This window comes from Mobula birostris, chromosome 12 (assembly GCF_030028105.1).
Source record: "Mobula birostris isolate sMobBir1 chromosome 12, sMobBir1.hap1, whole genome shotgun sequence".
Taxonomy (NCBI): domain Eukaryota; kingdom Metazoa; phylum Chordata; class Chondrichthyes; order Myliobatiformes; family Myliobatidae; genus Mobula; species Mobula birostris.
This window is the reverse complement of record NC_092381.1, coordinates 116,752,107-116,759,606: the sequence shown is the minus strand read 5'-3', so window position 1 is coordinate 116,759,606 and position 7,500 is coordinate 116,752,107.

Sequence of the window (7,500 nt, the reverse complement as noted above, 5' to 3'; positions counted from 1 at the left end):
CGCCCCGCGGCAGACCCACCTGCCCACCTCCGGAGATGGTAACGAGCCGAGCACGGAAGTTCGGCGCACGTGTCGAGACCGTCGCTTCCACTCGGCCTCTCCCAAAGGTAGGACCGACCAAGCCGGATCGATCGGGGAACAGAGGTCTAACGCAGACGACACTCGCGAGGGCACCAGCGGCAGGCTTGTCCCTTCTCCGTCTTGGTACACACAATGCCTCTTTGCTTTTCGGATCGATATAAAGCTTTTGCCACCGTCGGTCTGCCGGCCGCCGCCCGCGGTCCGCGCTCAGACTCTGTCTGTCCGCAGCCCCCGCTGCGTTCTTGGACTTTGTCATTTTTTTCGGAAATAGCGAAAAAAAGCTTTTATCATTGTAAGTCGGAGCTCGCCCGGCCTCCCGCTTACTGAGTCACAATTGAGTAAGGCTCACTTAGAACTCTGCACTGTGTCAACCGTACCACTAGTCACCCTGCTAAGTGTGTCTGGAAAACGTGTTCCCGTAAATCTCCGGGAACCCCGCCAATCCCCCCGTACAGAAATTGCATGTGTCAAGTCGGCGGGATGCCTCCCGGAAGTCCTACCGGGAAGGTCGCACTCTGGCCCCGCCAGGCGGGGCAAATCCGACCCCCATAGTGACTTCCGGGCCTAACTCGTTAACCAGAGCCGCGACAGACCGTGCAACAATGACATGTGTCAAACCGGCGGCACGACGCCCGGAGCTCATGCCGGTCGCGGGGCACCTCGGGCCCGCCCGACGGGGCAGATCCGACCTTCACAGGCTTCCGACGGCAATTGGTTAACCGGCGTGGCGCCGAGGGCACGCGGCTGGCTCGGCGGGCGGCCCTCCGGTAGTGCCGCCGTCGATCGGCCGCCTCGGTCGGCAGGAGGGCCCCGAAGTCGCCTTCATTCTGACTTCCGAGTCGGGACTTAGATTACTTTCGACTCTTCAGCCAAGGTCTCGGATCGACGGCGGGACCTGCGGTTGTCCCTCCGAAAATGCCGCCGCTCGGCCGGCACGGCCCGCCGAATACGTCCCCTTACTGGCTCCCGCCTCGGGACTTTGTCAGAAATTCATTCGGGCAAGGTTTCCATTCGGCGGCCGGAGCACCGGTAGTCATACGGAAAATGCCGCCCCTCGGCCGGCATGGGCCTGCGAATAGGTCCCGCTGACAGACTTCCGCGATTGGGTATTTGTCCGAAAATCCATACCGGCAATCTTCGGAATCGTGCGGAAAAGCTGCCGCGTGGCCCGGGTTAACCAATTGGGGAGGCCGGTGCCATCTACCGAATACTTCAACAACTCGTGAAAACGGCCTCCCTATATATCTGCAGGAACCCCGCCAATGCCCCCGTACTGAAATTGCATGTGTCAAAGGGGCGGCCGAATCTGACCCCGGCGGCCGAGCCTCTGGAACTCCGGGTCGGCCTCGGCCGGCAAATCCGACCCCCATCCAGACTTCCGGAGCGGACTTGGTTAACGAATTGCCACCGGGCAAATGGTTAACCGACAGATCTTGGAGGCTCGTTACCCAAGCCATCCCCCGCCGGTGCGAAAAGTTAACAATCAGCGGGCGGGCAATTCGTGAACCGACCGGGACCGGGCAATTCGTTAACCATTCGGAACCGGGCAATTCGTTAACCAACCTTGTCCTGGCAATGAGTGCACCAACCCGGCCGGACAATTCGTTAACCAAGCTGGCTCTGGCAATTCGTTAACCAACCTGGCCGGGACAATTCGTTAACCAACCCGGCCGGACAATTCGTTAACCAAGCTGGCTCTGGCAATTCGTTAACCAACCTGACCCTGACAATTCGTTAACCAACCCTGTCCTGGCAATGAGTGCACCAACCCGGCCGGACAATTCGGTAACCAACCAGACCCTGGCAATTCGTTAACCAACCAGGACGGGCAATTCGTCAACCAACCCTGTCCTGGCAATGAGTGCACCAACCCGGCCGGACAATTCGGTAACCAACCAGACCCTGGCAATTCGTTAACCAACCTGACCCGGACAATTCGTTAACCAACCAGGACGGGCAATTCGTTAACCAACCAGGCCCGGACAATACTTTAACCACCCTGGTTTTCCAATTCGTGAACCAACTGGGAACGGACAATTCGGTAACCAACCCTGTCCTGGCAATGAGTGCACCAACCCGGCCGGACAATTCGTTAACCACCCTGTCCTTGCCAATTCGTGAACCAACTGGGAACGGACAATTCGTTAACCAACCCGGCCGGACAGTTCGTTAACCAAGCTGGCTCTGGCAATTCGTTAACCTACCCGGCCATGGCAATTCGTTAACCAACCTGACCCTGACAATTCGTTAACCAGCCAGGACGGGCAATTCGTTAACCAACCTGGCCCGGACAATTCCTTAACCACCCTGGCCTTGCCAATTCGTGAACCAACTGGGAACGGACAATTCATTAAACAACCCTGTCCTGGCAATGAGTGCACCAACCCAGCCGGACAATTCGTTAACCAAGCTGGCTCTGGCAATTCGTTAACCTACTCGGACATGCCAATTCGTTAACCAGTCTGACCCGGACAATTCGCTAACCAACCCTACTCGGGCAAATCGTTAACCAAGCCCAACCCCGACAATTCGTTAACCAACCCTGCACGGTCAAGTCGTTAACCAAGCCCAAACCCGACAATTCGTTAACCAACCCATACATGGCAATTCGCTAAACAACCCGGCTCGGGCAAATGGTTAACCAAGCCGGCCGGGCAAATCGTTAACCGGCCCGGCAGTCCCGACAATTCGACAATCAACCAGCTGAGGACAAACCCTTCGCCCTCAATAACAACTAGTTCTTGCCCCGCCGTCAAAATGTCCCGGCCGATGTTCATCAGAAACTCCTTGCTGGCCCATGGGCCCCCCCTCCTTACCTTAAGAGAGTCATAGTTACTCCCGCCGTTTACCCGCGCCGCACTGAATTTCGTCAAGTTGGGTCTGGCAACCCGCTAACCCGGCCGGCCGGGCCTGACAACGCTCTAGAAACCCGGAACAGGCAGTTTCGTGAACCAACCGCGCACGCTCCTGACAATGCGTTCACCCACCCTGCTCGGGCAAATCGTTAACCAAGCCCAACCCTGACAATGCGTTAATCAACCCGGCCATGGCAATTCATTAACCAACCCGGCTCGGGCAAATGGTTAACCAAGCCGGCCGGGCAAATCGTTGACCGGCCCGGCAGTCCCGACGATTCGACAATCAACCAGCTGAGGACAAACCCTTCGCCCTCAATAACAACTAGTTCTTGCCCCGCCGTCAAAATGTCCCGGCCGATGTTCATCAGAAACTCCTTGCTGGCCCATGGGCCCCCCTCCTTAACCTTAAGAGAGTCATAGTTACTCCCGCCGATTACCCGCGCTGCACTGAATTTCGTCAAGTTGGGTCTGGCAAGCCGCTAACCCGGCCGGCCGGGCCTGACAACGCTCTAGAAACCCGGAACAGGCAGTTTCGTGAACCAACCGCGCACGCTCCTGACAATGCGTTAGCCAACCCTGCTCGGGCAAATCGTTAATCAAGCCCAACCCTGAAACTGCGTTAACCAACCCGGCCATGGCAATTCATTAACCAACCCGGCTCGGACAAATGGTTAACCAAGCCCAACCCAGACAATTCGGTAACCAACCCGGCTCGGGCAAATGGTTAACCAAGCCGGCCGGGCAAATCGTTGACCGGCCCGGCAGTCCCGACGATTCGACAATCAACCAGCTGAGGACAAACCCTTCGCCCTCAATAACAACTAGTTCTTGCCCCGCCGTCAAAATGTCCCGGCCGATGTTCATCAGAAACTCCTTGCTGGCCCATGGGCCCCCCTCCTTAACCTTAAGAGAGTCATAGTTACTCCCGCTGTTTACCCGCGCCGCACTGAATTTCGTCAAGTTGGGTCTGGCAAGCCGCTAACCCGGCCGGCCGGGCCTGACAACGCTCTAGAAACCCGGAACAGGCAGTTTCGTGAACCAACCGCGCACGCTCCTGACAATGCGTTAGCCAACCCTGCTCGGGCAAATCGTTAATCAAGCCCAACCCTGAAACTGCGTTAACCAACCCGGCCATGGCAATTCATTAACCAACCCGGCTCGGACAAATGGTTAACCAAGCCCAACCCAGACAATTCGGTAACCAACCCGGCTCGGGCAAATGGTTAACCAAGCCGGCCGGGCAAATCGCTAACCGGCCCGGCAGTCCCGACAATTCGACAATCAACCCGCTGAGGACAAACCCTTCGCCCTCAATAACAACTAGTTCTTGCCCCGCCGTCAAAATGTCCCGGCCGATGTTCATCAGAAACTCCTTGCTGGCCCATGGGCCCCCCTCCTTACCTTAAGAGAGTCATAGTTACTCCCGCCGTTTACCCGCGCCGCACTGAATTTCGTCAAGTTGGGTCTGGCAAGCCGCTAACCCGGCCGGCCGGGCCTGACAACGCTCTAGAAACCCGGAACAGGCAGTTTCGTGAACCAACCGCGCACGCTCCTGACAATGCGTTCACCCACCCTGCTCGGGCAAATCGTTAATCAAGCCCAACCCTGAAACTGCGTTAACCAACCCGGCCATGGCAATTCATTAACCAACCCGGCTCGGGCAAATGGTTAACCAAGCCGGCCGGGCAAATCGTTGACCGGCCCGGCAGTCCCGACGATTCGACAATCAACCAGCTGAGGACAAACCCTTCGCCCTCAATAACAACTAGTTCTTGCCCCGCCGTCAAAATGTCCCGGCCGATGTTCATCAGAAACTCCTTGCTGGCCCATGGGCCCCCCTCCTTAACCTTAAGAGAGTCATAGTTACTCCCGCCGATTACCCGCGCTGCACTGAATTTCGTCAAGTTGGGTCTGGCAAGCCGCTAACCCGGCCGGCCGGGCCTGACAACGCTCTAGAAACCCGGAACAGGCAGTTTCGTGAACCAACCGCGCACGCTCCTGACAATGCGTTAGCCAACCCTGCTCGGGCAAATCGTTAATCAAGCCCAACCCTGAAACTGCGTTAACCAACCCGGCCATGGCAATTCATTAACCAACCCGGCTCGGACAAATGGTTAACCAAGCCCAACCCAGACAATTCGGTAACCAACCCGGCTCGGGCAAATGGTTAACCAAGCCGGCCGGGCAAATCGCTAACCGGCCCGGCAGTCCCGACAATTCGACAATCAACCCGCTGAGGACAAACCCTTCGCCCTCAATAACAACTAGTTCTTGCCCCGCCGTCAAAATGTCCCGGCCGATGTTCATCAGAAACTCCTTGCTGGCCCATGGGCCCCCCTCCTTACCTTAAGAGAGTCATAGTTACTCCCGCCGTTTACCCGCGCCGCACTGAATTTCGTCAAGTTGGGTCTGGCAAGCCGCTAACCCGGCCGGCCGGGCCTGACAACGCTCTAGAAACCCGGAACAGGCAGTTTCGTGAACCAACCGCGCACGCTCCTGACAATGCGTTCACCCACCCTGCTCGGGCAAATCGTTAACCAAGCCCAACCCTGACAATGCGTTAATCAACCCGGCCATGGCAATTCATTAACCAACCCGGCTCGGGCAAATGGTTAACCAAGCCGGCCGGGCAAATCGTTGACCGGCCCGGCAGTCCCGACGATTCGACAATCAACCAGCTGAGGACAAACCCTTCGCCCTCAATAACAACTAGTTCTTGCCCCGCCGTCAAAATGTCCCGGCCGATGTTCATCAGAAACTCCTTGCTGGCCCATGGGCCCTCCTCCTTAACCTTAAGAGAGTCATAGTTACTCCCGCCGTTTACCCGCGCCGCACTGAATTTCGTCAAGTTGGGTCTGGCAACCCGCTAACCCGGCCGGCCGGGCCTGACAACGCTCTAGAAACCCGGAACAGGCAGTTTCGTGAACCAACCGCGCACGCTCCTGACAATGCGTTAGCCAACCCTGCTCGGGCAAATCGTTAATCAAGCCCAACCCTGAAACTGCGTTAACCAACCCGGGCATGGCAATTCATTAACCAACCCGGCTCGGACAAATGGTTAACCAAGCCCAACCCTGACAATTCGGTAACCAACCCGGCTCGGGCAAATGGTTGATCAAGCCGGCCGGGCAAATCGGTAACCGGCCCGGCAGCCCCGACTATTCGACAATCAACCAGCTGAGGACAAACCCTTCACCCTCAATAACAACTACGTCTTGCCCCGCCGTCAAAATGTCCCGGCCGATGTTCATCAGAAACTCCTTGCTGGCCCATGGGCCCCCCTCCTTACCTTAAGAGAGTCATAGTTACTCCCGCCGATTACCCGCGCTGCACTGAATTTCGTCAAGTTGGGTCTGGCAAGCCGCTAACCCGGCCGGCCGGGCCTGACAATGCTCTAGAAACCCGGAACAGGCAGTTTCGTGAACCAACTGCGCACGCTCCTGACAATGTGTTCACCCACCCTGCTCGGGCAAATCGTTAACCAAGCCCAAACCCGACAATTCGGTAACCAACCCAACCATGACAATTCGCTAACCAACCCGGCCCGGGCAAATGGTTAACCAAGCCCAAACCTGACAATTCGTTAACCAACCCGGCCCGGGCAAATGGTTAACCAAGCCGGCCGGGCAAATCGGTAACCGGCCCGGCAGCCCCGACTATTCGACAATCAACCAGCTGAGGAGAAACCCTTCACCCTCAATAACAACTACGTCTTGCCCCGCCGTCAAAATGTCCCGGCCGATGTTCATCAGAAACTCCTTGCTGGCCCATGGGCCCCCCCTCCTTACCTTAAGAGAGTCATAGTTACTCCCGCCGATTACCCGCGCTGCACTGAATTTCGTCAAGTTGGGTCTGGCAAGGCGCTAACCCGGCCGGCCGGGCCTGACAATGCTCTAGAAACCCGGAACAGGCAGTTTCGTGAACCAACTGCGCACGCTCCTGACAATGTGTTCACCCACCCTGCTCGGGCAAATCGTTAACCAAGCCCAAACCCGACAATTCGGTAACCAACCCAACCATGACAATTCGCTAACCAACCCGGCCCGGGCAAATGGTTAACCAAGCCCAAACCTGACAATTCGCTAACCAACCCGGCCCGGGCAAATGGTTAACCAAGCCGGCCGGGCAAATCGGTAACCGGCCCGGCAGCCCCGACTATTCGACAATCAACCAGCTGAGGACAAACCCTTCGCCCTCAATAACAACTAGTTCTTGCCCCGCCGTCAAAATGTCCCGGCCGATGTTCATCAGAAACTCCTTGCTGGCCCATGGGCCCCCCCTCCTTACCTTAAGAGAGTCATAGTTACTCCCGCCGATTACCCGCGCTGCACTGAATTTCGTCAAGTTGGGTCTGGCAAGGCGCTAACCCGGCCGGCCGGGCCTGACAATGCTCTAGAAACCCGGAACAGGCAGTTTCGTGAACCAACTGCGCACGCTCCTGACAATGTGTTCACCCACCCTGCTCGGGCAAATCGTTAACCAAGCCCAAACCCGACAATTCGGTAACCAACCCAACCATGACAATTCGCTAACCAACCCGGCCCGGGCAAATGGTTAACCA